Source organism: Hibiscus syriacus, unplaced genomic scaffold (genome assembly GCF_006381635.1).
Source record: "Hibiscus syriacus cultivar Baekdansim isolate YM2019G1 unplaced genomic scaffold, ASM638163v2 tig00117048_pilon, whole genome shotgun sequence".
Taxonomy (NCBI): Eukaryota; Viridiplantae; Streptophyta; class Magnoliopsida; order Malvales; family Malvaceae; genus Hibiscus; species Hibiscus syriacus.
The window spans coordinates 2,135,461-2,153,625 of record NW_024063538.1 but is presented as its reverse complement, the minus strand read 5'-3'; the positions used below and the strand labels follow the sequence as shown (position 1 = coordinate 2,153,625).

At 37.0% G+C, this 18,165-nt stretch overlaps 1 pseudogene; it reads right to left on the bottom strand.

Moving 5' to 3' along the window:
• Window positions 1-227: 227 nt before the first annotated feature.
• The window catches only part of LOC120197357, a 34,992-nt pseudogene continuing 17,054 nt past the window's right edge, over window positions 228-18,165 (bottom strand).

Here is an 18,165-nt window from a genome sequence, read left to right as displayed (position 1 = left end):
TGTGAAAATTGTTTCAAAAATATATTAAGTATAAACACAATTTTACACATTTAGTAAGGTTAGAAATTGATCTTAAAATACTTTGAGTAATAATTTGATATTCGATTAATTGAATCAAATATACTTAGAAAATCATTTGTAAAATCTTAAAATTCATTTAAATTTAGTTTGTTATATCGAAATATCAAAATGTTTTCAACAGTAATAACCAACTAAACATGAGGAGCTCAACAAACCTCTCTAAGGCGTCGAAATGCACCATAAATACCTCCAAATAACGTAGAGAATATTGCATACCAAATCTGGGTATCCATAAAATAGACCTTGAAAATAAAATCAGCAAATTAGACCTTAAACTAAAGCAGTAGTATTGACAGAAAAACATGCATGAATCATGAACATGTGATAAGCCATACAAGAATGATTGAAGCCCAGAGAGCAATCACAACACCAATTTTGTTCCTTGCTGCAAATACAAAAAATTAAGAAATGAACTTTTTTCTCTGGAAACAATAAGAGAGACATATTTTAACGTTCATTACCTTGGAAAAATTCATGCCATTGAAAACGCCTTATCCGAACGCTCATTACAGCTTTTGTGGGACCAACTAAAGGTTTTATCTATAACCATGAACGAAAGAAGTGATGGATTATTCAGACTCTGAAAACATATCAAATCTGTCATGTTGATCAAAGAAAATTAGGTGGAAAAGATATTTCAGTAATTAAAACAAGAGAGACATCGACTGCAGTGATTCTAGGTAGCCTTAAGGCTTCATAAGCATCTTCATCATGGCCTACCTTTTGATACCAATATTATAATTTAATGACAAGTGCAAAGAGAAAAATAAAGTATTGTGAGTGAGACAATTCAGGATGAAATGAATGGTAACCATACCTCAATATAATAATTGAAAGCCAGCTTAGTGATTGCCACAAATGCAAATAGAAATCAATATTTCAAGTGGTTGCCACAAAAGCAAATAGGTAGATCCTACAAACATTTACTTACTTGAAGAGAGAAAATGTGCTCTCATGCATACCCCTACCAACATAGAGACGGGGCTGAAAGACACAGAAAAGTAATAAGTGAAGTGAACCAGAGAAGAAACAAAATGGGAGACATAGAAGATATAAAAGTTATCTCTACCTGTGACCACCACATCATAAGCATCACAATCTTGTAGTGTGAACTTTCAAGGAATCGACGGACGAAAGGAAAAAGAAACAACACCACAGCTAGCATATTTGGTGACAAGTAAATCACAACAGCTAAAATGAAGAAGGAAGGTGAACTTGAGGTACTGCCCCCAAACCAGCCTTGGATGGTTCGTGCAATTCCTGAAGGATTGTCTAAAGTATAACCATAAGTAACTGGCAGAACAATCACCCACGCAGCTGCTAAAACAACTTTCAATATGTATCTTAACTTAACATGAAATGACATGCTCTACTGCGCTTTACAACTAAGGATTACATCAAGGACAGCTACAAAACATTAAATAAATTTCAATAAAAACTTCAACATAGCTGACATGCAATAATATGAACAGGTTTTCACATTCACATAAAATGCAAAAGCTTCGTTATCAAATTCAAATAGCATTAATATATAAACAAAAACCAGAGAAACGAGACATGCTGAGAGAAAATTCCAACTTAACTGATACACAAGCATGCGGATCAAAACCAGACACTTTCTAAAACAAATCTCCCTAGAAATTTGCACTTGAAAACAGCCTCAATAGTATGGCAACTTAAATTGGAGGCATTCATTAATCAACATTATATAACAGATGAAGAACAGTCATTATTATTGGCACTTGAAACAAGAAAAATTCCAACTTAAACCGATACACAAGCATGCAGAATAAAACACCACTTTTTAAAAAATTATCCATGGTAATTGGCACTTGAAAACAGCCTCAATATTATTTGGCACCTTAAACTGGAGGCATCCATTAATCAACAGTATATATAACAGATGAAGAACAGTCATTGATGATGGAAAAAATGGAAACGGTCAACCCACAAAGTGCAATGTTCACAACGTAAGGTTAACCACAAAGTGCAGTAATGATATGTTATCTACAATACTATAACCAATAAATTGTGGTCTATTTGAAGTAACAATTCAGTTTATAGAAGAAATATATACATCAGCCCTCCAAAGACTTTCTCAAATAATTACTAGAAGTGTTTCCTAACAATGATTACTAACAATGATTATATGTTTTTTTTTAGAAACATCAAACTAGCAATCTTTTCATATTCTTATTTTAGAGAATACTTGAAGCTAAGAGTATAGTTGTTAGGGATGGATAGAGAGAGTGAGAGAGGCGGGTAGCGACTTCTCTCAGATAGAGATAGAGTGTTGTCTGGAGAGTATCATGGGTAGCGTTCGTAGATAATCTTAGTAGGGTGTGCATAGAAGTGCTTTATGGAATCGATTTAACGTTCATGGCAAGGTGATTAGTTGTTTATTCCGTTCGTTAATAGGAGACCTAATTATAAGGTAGTACGTTTGCTTTTGTTCATTTTTGCAAGCAAGGGATTTGCTGAAGGCTGTGGAACGATGAATAATGTTGTGGTCGATGGAGGAGAATACTGGTATCGATTGCGAATATCAGAGAAATAGTGCTGCGAGAAGCTTGAAGCAAAATAGTGCGGTGGGGGTGCAGAGATGCCGGCGCAGAGGAGTTGAAAGGAAAGACCAATATTCGGGGTGGATGTTGTATAGAAAAACGAGCTGTTGAACAAGTTTCATGATGGTAGATCTTATAAGGATACGATGGTGGGGTGAAAAAGGTGATGGTCATCATTTGTGCACGTAGGAGATAAGAGGGAGGTGAAAAAGCTATGCAAGTGTTTATTTCCAACGGAGGAGAGGAGATGGCTGAGGTCGTCTTTAACAGGCATTGTAAGGCGATCTTCGAAGTGGAATTTGTGCAAAGGGCATTAAGGAATGAAGGATTTAATGTAAAGGTGGTCAGTGGGGATATACAAAAAATGCTTGTTTTGATTGTCTTCAACACAGTGGAGGAGAAAGAAGCAACAATAGAAGAGAAGTGGAGGCTCTGTCTTTCTGGTTTGAAGGCTGGAATCTGTTATGGAGGAGAATTCCGTCCCTTTAGCCTATTGTGTTGTTTCCTGTTAGGTGTTCCATTAAATTGTTGGACGTGCAATTCTTCACCAATTTGGCATCGAGATGGGGCAAGCTAGTGAAGATTCAGGAACAAACAGTTCAAAAGTGGATTGCAGGGTGGCTCATATGCTACTGGTGGAGTGCTTTTGACATTCATTCTCATCTCCATTAACACGTATTGACGAACGTTTATCATTAAAATTAAAGTGGAAGGGAGTGAAGATTTTTTTCCAGAGTTGGATGATGTGGTTGAAGATGGCGGAACAATGGCTCTTGGGAGAGAATTCGCCGGACTGGAGCCAGCGGGATATCTAGGAGGGACAGGAAGAGTTGGGTGATCATTCCTTGTCAGACACTCAGGACAGACTGAAGCATGGTGCGGGGTGATAAACAGGGTTGATACGGTATTGATGGAAATTTGAAAATTATAGAAGGGACAAAACATATGTTGAATGTTGACTTTTGTTCTGAGGTAGCAACAGTAGGTGATGGTTCCAGTCAACAGAAAGTGTCGGAGGAAGTTAATGAAGAAAGAGAAAAGGAGAGAAATGGAATGTGTCAACTTAGGCCAGGATAAGGGTGTACAAGATAATGGCTTAATACCAGCTTGTCAGTATCAAACAAGTGGCCTGATCAAGGGATTTTAAGGTCGAATACTGTTCATATCCAATCGGAAGAGATGGCAATTGGTGATCATCTGCTTTAAACGTGCAGAATCGGTATATATCACCGGGAGGCGTCGTCATACTGGGAAATGTGCGTCAGTAAGTAACATTGAAAGAGGTTTTTATAAGAATGTTTATTCTAGAGGTGAGAAGTTAAAGAATGAGAATGAGGGGGTGGCAGAGCATTGGAGTGTTGGAATGTTGTCTAAATTGTTGGGGTTGAAATTCAAAGGAGGAGAGGAAGCTTTTATGGCTAAAATGGTTCCGATGGTGAATGAAAGTAATTCGAAGGGGGTCAGTAGCTGTAGCTGGGTTGTAAGGTTATGATATCTTAATGATGGTGAGTGTTGATGATGTCTTGGAATGTTAGAGGTTTGGGTATGAGAGTGAAAGCTCGAGCTATTAGGAGGTTTGTTGAAGAGAAAAACCTACAATTTTATTTCTGCAAGAGTCCAAATTGGAGGTTGTCAGTCATTTGCTAGTGAGGAAAATGGGGGGAAATTACTTACGGGATCGGAAGTAGCTACTTTATAGGTTCTGCTGGTGGATTAGTTACCTTGTGGAATCAAAGGAATTTGTGATGGAAGATGTGTCATTTATAGCAGATTTTAGTAATAAAAGGGACTATGGAGGGACTCTCAGGAAGTTGATGTTTCATTAATGTGTATGGCCCTAGTGTGGATGCAGAGAAAGAGACATTTTTCAGGGAGTTGTTATCTTTTTTGGATAACGTGGGTTGTCCTTTATGCTTAGGAGATTTCAATGTGGTTTTGTCACAGGAGGAGAAAGGAGGAGGAGCTGTGAATCCGGTGTCTATGAATATTTTTAGGGATTTTGTGAGCAAAGCAAATTTGCTCGATTTACCACTGTCTGGAGGTCGTTTTACATGGTGTAATAATAGGGAAGTTCCTACGTTTGAGAGGTTGGATAGGTTTTTGGTTGATCAGAGATTAGTAAGTTTGTTCCCGAAGCTAAGTCAATCATTGCGCCAAGGTCCGTTCCGATCATAATATTATTCTGCTGGAGAACAAGGATTGCAATTGGCCTGAAGCCGTTTAGGTTGTTTAACTATTATGGAGGAGGGTTTTTTCCGAGATGATGGGAAAGGAGCTGGATAATATTTGTAAAGAGGAAAAGGGGAAGCCCATGTCTAAGGTGCTTAAGCGGGTGAGGGAGTGGTAATGAGATGGTCTGGGAGGGGTTATTTAGAGTTGCCTGAAAATTAAACTATTGGAGAAAAGAATTCAGGAAATGGAGTTGGATCTGCAACAAGGCCTTCCCTCGGTGACAATGAGGTCAATAATTGAAGCAAAGAGAGATTTATGGGAGCTCCAAAAGAAAGAAGAATCGATTTGGTTGCAAAAATCGAGACTGAAATGGATAATGGAGGGGGATAAGAACACCAGATTTTTCCATCATTCTGCTACATTAGAGGGAGAAACAATGGCATAAGGTCCCTTATAGTGGAGAATGAGTCATAGAAGATCCTATTAATTAGAATTCCGTGGTGGAGTTTTTCAATGGTCTGTTTTCTCAGGAAAATACTTTGGAGCTGAGGAGATAAATCTGGAATTTTTAAAATTATCGAAAGGCAGGTTAGCACTTGAAAAGCCATTTTCGGAAGAAGAAGTTTGGAGAGCAATTGCTGATTCGGATAGTAATAAAGCTCCTGGCCCAGATGGTTTGAATTTAGGTTTTTCAAGAAATTCTGGTCTAATTTGAAAGATGATATTATGTTGTTTTTTACTGATTTTTTCGAGGGGAATGAGTGGACTTGGAGGTGAATCATTCCTTATTTCTCTTATTCCTAAGAAGATTAACCCGGAGGGGATGGGGGACTTTAGGCCAATTAGCCTTGTGGATTATATAAAATTTTGTCAAAGGTCTTGGCTAGGAGGTTCAGTTTGTGTATTAATGACATTATTAGTCCGTCCATTTGCATTTATTCAAGGGAGGAACATTCTGGATTGCTCCTTCATAGCAATGAAGGAATTGATTTCTGGAGGAAGAAAGGGTTGAAGGGGGTGGTCTTTAAGGTGGATTTCAAGAGAGCTTATGATTCAATTGATTGGTTGATTTTGTTGAAATATGGTAAAATGGGGTTTGGCGAAAAATGGAGTTCTTGATATCAGTGTATGTCAACATCTTCTATTTCTGTTTTACTGAATGGACTCCTAAAAAATTCATACAAAAAGAGGGCTTAGACAGGGATGTTCGTTATCACCCTTGCTGTTTAATTTGGGGGGTGAATTGCTTCATTTGTGTTATCTAAGTAGGGATTTGGGTCTGTTTTCGGGTTTTGAGTTAGGAGTTCAAGATCGTTCTTTCAAGCTCTCGCATTTACAATTTGCGGATGACCTTATTATTTTTTCAAAGGCGTCAATTCGGGATTTGAAGAATGTTAGAAGGGTGCTTTTGATTACGAGTTATTGGCGGGGTTGAAGATATCTAGTCAAGAGCAGAATTTTTGGAATAATATTGAGGATGATGTGCTTGTTGATTGGTCTAAGGAAATTGATGTTCAGTGGGTAAGTTTTCAGCAGATTATTTAGGCTTGCTCTAGGTCTAAGAGAAATTCTGTTGCAAATGTGGGAGCCAATCGCAGAATTTTTATAACAGGTTGTCTGGTTGGAAGGCAAATTCTCTAGCGTTAGCTGGAGGGTGGTGTTGATCAAATATGTTTTGTGCTCTCTTCCCACTTACTTCCTTTCTTTATTTCGAATTCCAGTTTCGGTACGCAGAAATTAAACTCTATAATGGCTACTTTTTTATGGGGGATCGACTGATAAAAGAACATACATTGGGTGAACTGGGGTTTGGTCAGTAAGCCGAGAAGGTTAGGGGGACTAGGGATCCCGAACTAGCTGTTCTGAACAGAGCTTTGTTGGGTAAATGAGTTTGGAAGTTTGCCTGAAAAGGATTCTGGTGGAAGAGAGTAGTTGTTGTGTGAATAACTTGGACCTGAATTCCAAAATGTTAGAGAGTTCTTTGACTGCTCGTGCCTCTTGGATTTGGAGAGGAGTGATTAATAACTTCTTTTCCAATGATGGGTTTGGTGACTGCATTAGGAATTTGAGGTGGAAAACATGAAATGGCCATTCTGTATTTTGGAAGGATGCTTGGTTAAGAGAAGACCCCCTCAAAGATTTGTTTCTTAGATTGTATGCCCTTTTAACGAATAAAGAGGGGAAAATGGTGGAGTTTAGGGATAACCATGCTGCAGGCTGGGTATGGGATATTCAATTCAGAAGAAATCTGGTGGATTGGGAGATTGAACAATGGTTGCAACTGATTTCTGTGCTGAATAACACCTCTTTGTCTCTTGTTGAGGAGGATCGCTGGATTTGGTTAGGGAATGGAGAGGGTTGCTTCTCTACTAATTCATGCATCAAGATTTTCTTGACTCAGATGGTATTTAGGAATCAGGATTTTTGGGACAGAATATTTGGGTAGGAATAGCTCCTCGTGTTGAAACCTTCTTATGGAAATTAGTTCATCAGACAGTAGCGGTTAAGGAGGAATTGTTAAAGCGTGGAGTGGCTGGTATTGAAGATCCCTTATGCCAGTTGTGTGGCAGATTTGGGGAAACTGTTTCTCATCTTTTTCTGCATTGTGAGGTTGCTTGGGGACTGTGGGCCAGATTTTTGAATTTGTGGAATATTGCTTGGGCGGTTCCTAATAACCCTTACATTGTATCACTCAGTGGGATGCTTCTTCTGAACTCTAGTATTTGGAAATTCATTCCAAGGGCAGCCTTGTGGACGATTTGGAAAGTCAGGAACGAAGTTATTTTTAAGAATAGGAAGCTGGATGTGGTGATGTTATTCTTTATTGCTCGTTTTAGAATAGTTTCTTGGTTTGTTGCTAGTTTTGATATGCAGATTCCTTTCGACTCCCTTGTGGGTGACTTAACACTTGCTGATTCAATGGTTAGTCACAAAGCAAGATCCCAACCTTCTTGTTGGGTTCCTCCTCCAGTTGGGTTCCTCCTCCAGTTGGGTTCATTAAGATTAATGTTGATGGAGCGATGGTGAAGGGATGGAACAAAGGTGGTATAGGAGGTCTGATTAGGGACAGCAGTGGTAAGTTGATTCACTGGTTTTCTAAAAAGGTTGGGGGTGGTCCTCCGATTATGGCATAACTTTTGGCGATTAAGGGGGTTGTGCTTGCTTATCGATTCTGGTGAGGTTCTTAATCAGAGGATTATTTTAGAATCTGATTCTACTAATGCGCTGAAGTGGATCAAAAATCCAGATTTAAGCACCCCTTTATTCCAATCATTGGTGAAGGAGATCGTTTCGATTATGGAAGGGATGGATATTATGGTTAGGCTTATCTTGAGGGCTGCCAATTGGGAAGCGGACAGATTAGCTAAAGATGGTATAGGTTGATTACCTGCCTTTGTATTTGGGGAGTTGGAGTGTTTGTTTCACTTCATTTCAGCAGGTTTTAGTTCACAGTCTTATGTAATTAGTGTCTAGGCTTTCCAGCAGATAGTGATTGTTAAGTCTTATGCTTTCTGGGAAGGTTTAGTTTGTTGTAAGGGTTGGCAGTGTTTATTCTTCAGATCAATAAAATTATAGGCGCTCTTTTCCTTCTTTCAATGCCCTTCATGTTACTTTCATAACATGGAGGGTAAAAAGGGGGTTTTTAATGAGGCCTAATCTTCTATCAAAAAAATGATTATATGTTTTTACCTTGCAAGAGATGCAGGGGTCCAGTTTTTTTTACTTCCGTAATATTATTAATTATATTATGGGCGGCTAACATTACTAGATATCTTTAGGGTTTCAATCTAGGACTAGGATTATTAGTTATCTTTAGGGTTTAAAACCAGGGCTAGGATTATAACTTCGTTAGTAACCATAATATAAACAAGCTGTATAATATTTATTAGAAACCCAGTTTGACTTATAGGTTGATTTAATTTGTATAGTTGATCCAGTTCTAATATGAGTTGACCTAGTTTGATTTTACATATTGATCCCGTTTAACATTAGTTGACCCGATTTGAATTTGACATTTGTTCGAGTTTTGACTTTATGGATTTGGGTCGATTGTGCTTGAGTTTTCTTTTATCAAAAAAGTTTTCTTTTATTCAGAAAGAACAGTATAATTTCTTGTCATTTATTATCATAGTAAATGTTTTCCTACCATTTAAAAGGTCGTTCCACTTATTCAGGAAAGCTTGTATTGCCATAACTAAAATTATAACACACTAAGCAGAATATACTGGATTCACTCACCTTGGCCAAGCTTTAATATAGCAGCAGTAATAAAGACAGACAATACTTTCTTGAACACATCACCCGTAAAGATGGAACTGGGTTGACCAGTGCCATTCCAAGGAACAATGATCATAACCTTGCACGAATCAGACACTATATCAATTCAACACCATGCCAAAAAATACTCAAAAGGAAGAAATCATTTGCAAGAGGCAAGTTTACCTGCAAGCAGAGAATGAAAAAACTCCACATTCGATCAAAGCTTCTAAAAACATGCCAGAACGAGCGTATCTCAATAAAGTTAACTTTCCCCACCCATCGGTCCCTAGTAGTAGTGGCTTGCTCTCCTACACATAAAGCCACAAGGTTTAAACAGGAAAATTATAAGAGAAATCATTCTTGGTAAATTACAATCAGACATGTACCCTTTATTGCTACCTTCCAACTTCTTTTCAGTAACCAACACAACTTCCAAATCTCCGGTCAGTTAGAGTTACAACTACATACTCCAATTCCCTTAAAACTTACCATCAAAAGACAGACTTGTATACAATTATAGGAAACAGAACAATTGGGACTCATTAGAAACAGGAGATTGACATTTCTTCAACTCTAATGTCTGGCACGAAATCAATGAATTATGTAAATTAAGCAAATACGAAACATGCAAGCTAGGACAGACATTAGGACAATTTTGCTAAATCACTTGAACTGCCACAATAGATTTGGATAAGTTCCAAATCTCCAGCCAGTTGGAGTTGCAGCTCCACTCCAGCTTAATTTTAAAAGGCGCACGCCTTTCGTAGGCAAAACACACTTTTTATAAAAAACTTATAAATCAATTCTAGTTCATTTGTACCCATTACCCACACTAATTCACTCATGAAGCACTTAATCTCCCCTTCATAGTTCACACCCTATCCCTTCAACATTACTTGTCCTCCACCTATTTCTATCATTCACAAAACTCTAATTTTTTTTTTGATAAAAATATGGGAACCCTCGTTAAAACCCCCTGTGTGACCTTCAAACTACAGCAATATCTTGAATGACATTGGAAGGATGAGAAGAGCGCCTCGAAAATTTATTAATAGAAAACTTATTACAAAACCAGTTCCATACACACAATACCCACCAGAATACAAACCCGACTAAAACATAAAACACACACTACACCAACCAACATAAAACCCAAAACATAACATAATCACCCAGACCCACAAAACAAGAATCATCCAATTCCATCTTTAGCCAACCCATCCGCCTCCCAATTGGCAGATCTCAAAATATGCCTAACGATAACATCATGTTTTACCAAAGAGAAGCAATATATTTTACCAATGACTCGAACAACGGAGTGCAGAGACCCGGATTTTTTATCCACTCCAAAGCAATAGAACAATCCGATTCTAGAATAAGCCTCCCCTTGAATCAAAATCGGACACCACAAATAGAAGCAGATCTCTTTTAATTGCCATAATTCAGCAAGGATAGGAGGACCAGGACCAACACTCTCTAAGAAAGAACCAAACAACACACCATCATTGTCCCTGAGCAAACCACCAATGCCTCCTCTTGACCACCCCTTTACCGTAGCACCATCCACATTTAGTTTGACGAAATCTGAAGGAGGAGGAACCCAGCGTGTCAAGGAAGAATTAGCCTTCTTAGAACTCACAGCAAAATCTGCTACTTTTGGATCGCCCATGAGAGAATCAAAAGGAATTATCACATCCGGAAATCTAGCTACAAACCATACTGCGATCCTGTATCTTGCAAGGAAAAACAGTAACGTTGAGTCCAACTTGCCTTTCTCAAAATAATCTCATTCCTACACTTACCGCCCTGGAATGAAAGTCCAAATAGTGGAGCGTGGAACTAGATCAGCCCAAACAGATCAAAGCAGCCAAATTCTCCGGAACAACAAAAGAAACATTCCAAAAATGCAAGAATCTAGACTATAAGCCCCAAACCACCTCGCAGTGCATAAAACAGACTCCAAAAACTTGCCACACAACGGACAAAATGTATCCACTATCCCTGCAACTCCTTGCTTCAGCAACTCCTCTTTAACTGCTAATCTTGATGGACAACTTGCCAAACGAAAGTTTCCACTTGGGGGGCTACCCAAGCCAAACGTGTCTATCCCAAAATTAGGGTTACAAAACTCTAATTTTCATAACATTTTATTATAGAATTAGGGTTACACAAGAATAAACCATCATCATCTAAATTCATAAATTATCACATAAATACTTTAAAATCAGTAATATGATTTTAAATCAATGCATTTTTCTAATAGATAATTGACTCTCTATACTTATGAAAGCTTGAAGGCTATGGAATCAAGATGATTCAGTATTTGTTTAAACTAAAATGATTTTACTTTTAAGTATAAACCAAACAACTAAAATTGCTTTTCTCAACTTTTATAGTAATTGAAAGGTAAAATTACAACAAAAGTTCTAATTTTTATAATAATTAAAGGTTGGAATTTAGAGAGAGAAAAAAGTTTACTTAATATATATAAAGATTAAATATTATTTAAAATAAATATTATTTTAGTTACCGTCACTAATATTAATTACCATGTTTTAAATAAATAATATTATTTGAGAAATTATTTAAATAAAATAAAATAAAGATAACTTTAATCACCCACTCAGCAGGCTTGAAACAACTGTATCTCCACCTCACCCGCTGTACTTTTAATTCTCTCCACCTCACCTGCTTGCAAGTTGCAACACTCAGCGGTCTTAAAAAGAAAGAAGCTGACCCACATAGTATGCTTGGATCAATCATGTCTCTCCAGTCACCCCATACAGTATTCCCTGCTTTTTAATTCTTGTTTTCTAATTCCCCCTACAGCGGTGGAAGCGGTGCACCTAGCACATCTTCAAAAAGCGTCGCTTTGAGCACCTGGGAGAGCCTTTTGTAGGTCGCTGCGCTTATGTCCTTAGGGGGTGTTTGGATGGGGGAATGTGGGATTTTCATGGGAATGGAATCCACATTCCCCCGTTTGGTTAGCCCGGGAATCCTATTCCCGGTAATGTAAGATTACTAATAGTGGATTTTTTGGGGTATATTACCGGAAATGTCATTACCTCCCTTTCCTTAGGTATTGTTAGATTACCGGCGTTTTGGACTAAAATGCCCTTAAATTTTTATTTTTTTTCAAAAAATATTTATTCTGTAATCGAATAATAAAAATTTTACGAAGGTTAAATTACAAATTATCCTTAATTATTTTAGATTTACAAAAAAAAATCTATAATTAAAATTTTATATGAAGTTCAAGGGTTAAAATAAAATTTTACCCTTCATTAATTTTTTTTTTATTTTTAATTTTGTAAAAATATAAATATTATGAATTTAATTTTTTTAAAGAAAATATATAAATATTTTCCGACTTGTAATTACACAAAATATAATTAGGACAATTTGATCAATATACATTCCAATAATCTTTTATTCCTTTAACCAAACACGGTAATCTTACATTCCTGCTAAGCCAACCAAACACAAAATACAACATTCCCAGTAATGCTATTCCTTGGTAATCTTACATTCCCACTGATAATCTTATATTCCGTGAACCAAACGCACCCTTAGAGGCATTTTGTTATGTGCCTATAAGCGCCCTGCGCTCTAAGCATGCCTAGGCACGCTTTTTAAAACTATGACTCCAATTCCCTTAATCCTTACCATCAAAAGACCGACCCTTATACCATTATATGAGACAGCAAAGAGAACATTTGAGGCTCATTAGAAACAGAAAATTGACATCTATTCAACTCCCATCTCCGCTACAGAGTCAATGTCTTAATTAAATTAAGAAAATACAAAACAAGCAAGTTAGAACCAACAATAGGACAATCTGCAAAATTATTTGAATTGCCACACTAGATTTAGTTATCCAAACCCTCTAGATGCATGAGGGAATCATAGATATAACAAACTCTTCACTCCCAAAAAGAGCATTCTTCTTTTGTTTAACAAATGCAAGGTCAGTTTGATGTCCAAAACTAGAGATCCAAAAATATGCTTACCCCATTTTTCTTGATAAGTTGTTCAACTTCATCTTCATATTTATCTGGCCGACAAAAGAAATCAGCATCCGTACGCATTGGCCAACCCAATCGGAAGCAATCAACAGACCTGCAATAAAATAAAGGTAAATAAATCACTTAGTACAACGTGGAAAGATCAAGTTTGTAAATTAAATATCCATACCAGAAGTATTCATTTAAATCATCATAATTTCTCCATTGTGAATGCTTCGATTTCTCTCTACTCCTTTCAGCTTCCTACAATGGAAGTCGATTGTTTTAGAGTCTGGAAGACCAATTCTCCAACATCATCGCCTTTTTTTAATTAAATGGCACACGCACACACAGACACACAGAGAAAGATGGATGCAAAAGTGGATAGGAATTGAATATGATACCTTCCGAATAACTTTATAGATAGGTGTAACAACTTTCTTCAGAAAAGCTTCCTCCTCGCCTACTTAGGCTGGTTGGACATTTTCCCCCGTCAGTGGACTGACATTTCCAGCCAGCATACCATAAAGCTCAAATGCCATCTACAAAAAACAAAGAAAGAAGCATTTACTATCTACAAAAGCAAAATAGATCCATGAAAGCAACCATCAAAAGACATTACTGCTAGAAACACTGCTCGCTATACAGAAATTACGTAACTTCAGCCCAAGACAAGTAGAAGAACAACATTGAAAACGCCACTATGGCAACAAATTACAAGGCTAAGTTGACAATAATGAAGAAGCACTAAGCCAATTCAAAACACTTCTATTTCATTAACATTGACAAGGTACATGATGAGGTGTCCATAGATCAAGCTAGGTTAAATATACTGAACCCTCCATTTTAAGAGCCAAGACCGAGCCAGGCCTATCAATTTACACTTATTTTTATAGAAGTAGGAGGTATCATTAAAAAAACCCTTCATAATTGACCCTTTCCAAGAGAAAAGGATTAACTAGCGTAAAGAGAAAAAGAGTACATCATTTTATTGATATAACATAAGTACAACAATAATCCTTTACATTACATCAGAAAAGACTGTCCTCTAGAAAAGCATAAAGCATCCTAAATAAAGCCAGACAGTTACCTAACCCCTTCTTTAGCTAACTTATCAGCCTCCCAATTACAGCCCCTAGGAATTAACCTCACTATCAACGCCTAGTCAATACAAAAGACTCAATCTCCTTTATTAGATTACTGAAGTATACAGAGCAGAAGGAGGCGACTGGATCCAATCCATAGCTGATTTACAATAGCTTTCCAGAATCATTCTCCCTTTAGAAGACCAAACTGAGGAAAATAAAATTCAATTGCTTTCCTAATTGCCTTCAATTCGGCTAATGGAGGAGGGCCAGATCCGACACTTTCGGAAAACGTTGCTAGGGTGACACCATTTGAATCTTTAAGAATGCCCCTTATACCAACTGCCAACCCATCTTTTCTAACAGCACCATCAACATTGAACTTGTAGAAATCCACAGAAGGAGGAAGCCATCTCTGTAAAGCCCTACACTGAGCCTTAGAGCACTTAAGATTGTCCGCTAAAGAAGGATAAGCAATTAATGAATCAACCGAGATCGAAGCTTGATGGAACTTGGCTAAAAACCATTTAGCTAATCTAAATCTGACTATGAAGAAGAGGGAATACCTGTCTAGAACCTGATTCTCGAAAACAATTGAGTTTCTATGTTTCCAAATAGACCAAAGAACCACACCCAGAATAAATTTCCAGATCGAAGATTTTGTCATCAACTCGGGCCATGAACTAACAAGGGAAGGGAGATCACAAGGTAAAGTTGTACAAACATTCCAAAACCTGAAAAACTTGTTCCAAATCTCCAAAGCCACTGAGCAGTAAATAAACAAATGTTAGACAGATTCTTCATTCTGTTTACATAGAAGACAAAGATCACCATCTGCTAAGGGAACCCTCTTTTCTTCAACTCTGATTTTACTACCAGTTTTTTGTGTGTTACTTGCCAAAGAAAAGTTTCAACTCTTGGAGGAACCATACCCTATTCTTCCAAATAGGGTTATCCACATGATCCTTAGCTAAAGACATTCTGCAGGATTTCACTGAAAACAGCCCATCACATTTCCCAGTCGAAGATAGAAAATCATCCACTTTCTCAAACAACTTTATGTTGTTCAATTTGATCATTAGTTCCACCGTTGTTCCAATTCCCAGTCACACAAATTTCTTCTTGTTTGAATATTCCAAGACCAGCCATTAGAATCATAGCAACCAAAATCAACCACATTACCCGATTTATTTGAAGATAATGCAAAAATTCTAGGGAACTGAGATTTCAAAGGGGAATTGTCTACCCAAACATTATTCCAAAAGTAAATTGACTTACCATTCCCCACTTGGAACCTAGAGTAAGATCTTAAACACTCTCTAGCCGAATCATTCTTTAAGGAACTGCTGACAATTCCTCTCCAATCCAAGTATCTTGAAGAGAATACACCCTACTAACTGACATAGATAAACTGTCTACATTGCGTTTGTTGCATATCAAATTTTTCCACAAGGTGTCTTTCTCATTTGCAAACTTTCAAATCCATTTCCCCAACAAAATCCGATTAGTTAAATTTAAATCCAAAACCCCCAGACCTCCATATTCAATCGGACGACAAATCGTTTGTCAATTCATCCAATGGATGCAATTTTTCTCTAATTCATCACCCCACAAGAATCTAGCCATCAACGAATTCAACTTCTGACTAACTCTGCTCAGCAATTTGAAAATGGAAAGGAAAAAAATTGGAATAGAAGACAAAACTGACTTCAGAAGTACCAATATGCCAGCTAAGGATAGTAAAGAAGCTTTCCACCCAGCTAGTTTTTTATTAAACCTCTGAATAACCGGATCCCACAGAAAATCTGAATTCTTCATTGCTCCTAGTGGTAACCCTAATATTCTGTAGGAAAGAACCCACAGAGCAACCTATGGATTTGGCCCAATCTTTCAGGATATCAACTTCCATATTGATTCCAAACAAATTACTTTTCAATAGATTCAGCTGAAGACCGGCCATCAAGCTGAAAATTCTCAAGACACTTTTAACATTTCTAATTTGTCTGATGGAATCATGACAGAAAATGATAAGGTCGTCTGCAAACTAAAGATGTGACAACTGACAAGAATTTTCTAACCTTCCAATAGATAAACCATAGAAAAGGCCCCGATCCACAACTTTAGCCAACATTAAATGAAGTAACTCTCCCACTAGATTGAACAATAAAGGAGAAAGACTACATCCTTGTCTTAATCCTTTAGACATCGGAATCTCCTTTGTGCAGGTGCCATTCAGAAGGACAGAAATATACGCAGAGGATAAACAGTACGAGATCCACGAACACCATCTCTCGCCAAAACTCATCTCCTTCATGATTCTTAGAAGGATTGGCCATTCAACTATGTCATATGCTCTGCAAAAGTCGATTTTAAAAACAACACCTTGTAACCCTTTCTTCCTCCAATAATCAATGCCTTCATTCAAATGTATCACGATGAAAACCTCCAATATCAATTTACACATGAAAACTTGAGTGTAGCACGATGACTTAAGACAATTTGACAAATGTATAAACTTGTCAACAATCATCATTCAAAATAGTAGCAATTAGCACCAGATGCAGCTCAAAACCCCAAAAGCACATTACCATTTTTGGCTTAATGAACTAACAATTGGTCAGCCTCAATCAAACATCAAGTTAGATAATCTCTTGTCAATAGGAAAAAGAAAAATGTGATACAATCAAGGATGACCTATTCTAATTTAACATCACCCATCCAAGGCACCCGTGAAGATATGCAAGGGATGTCTAATTCCACAAAAACAAGATTCTTATAAAAAAAACAGAAAGACTCTAAGAACAACCTTTGTATCACTTGCTAATTTTTTTCTTATAGAAGTCGATCTAATTAATGTCAATAATACCGGAAAGAGAAGTTGGGTCAAAAGAAAATGACTATCATCTCCATACAAGTTATAGACAAGCCTGATCCCGTTAGGCTAAGAGCCTAAAACCCTAAAAGGAAAATGCATGAGTAGGCACATTATGAGAAATTAAGTGCTTAGAGCATACATGATGATATATGTAGCAAAGGCATTCTGGCATGAACCTCAAGTTCGCAGCTTCACCCATATTAGAAGGTACAAACCCATGTATAATAATTTTCGCTGTTGCACTTCCTGCTGAATGGTTGGCAACCTGCAGATTAAATATCAAGAAGAATTAAGAGAAAAATATGGGAAATATATTCCTTAAAACAAAATGTAGTCCAACATCTTGAAAACTAGGGTTTAATAGCAAAAGGAGAGATATTAAAACAAGCATATAGACAATAAAAGTGCATCCTTTCCCAAGTCATAGAGACGAGTATACTCTGATATGTTGGAAACCATTTATTTCGATATAACTTATTCATAGCATGCATCTCCCTTGAAATATATCCCACAAGCAGCGTAACAGCCTTCATAGATGCCGAGTAGTCCAGCTAAATTTTACTGCTTAATAATACCATAGCATCTTACCAGAGATTGCTTTTGCGATCCAAGTACTGCACCACTTTTTGTAATTCTTAAAAAGTTTCTTCATCACTTCTGTTAGTGCATGGTTATCCAACTGCGCAAGAAAAAGAAGTAACAATTTTTATCGGCAAAAAAGCACCATATTTCAGCAAGATAGAATCAAAAACATTTTTAACAGAACCATATCAAGAATGGCACCTTTGCTCTTCAAGAAGTTAAATTATGTCCAAAGGATTTGCTAGATTTATTCTTTCCCATGATAATTAATAAATCATTACTACAACTTCGATAAACCTTTGCAAATCAAAATTCTCAAACAATCAATTGTCTAAATGCGCTTATACCTCATTTTTAGATATGACTTGAGGAATGGTTTAATATGAAAAGTGAAGAAACAATTATAGTACCTAAAAACTACATGATTAAGTTAAGTTCACTCGAGGAAATTTTACAGTCGACTACATTAATCTTAAATGTTTTTTAACCATAATTTTTTCCCTTTGAACTTTTGATCAAAGAAAATATATCTATAAATATCA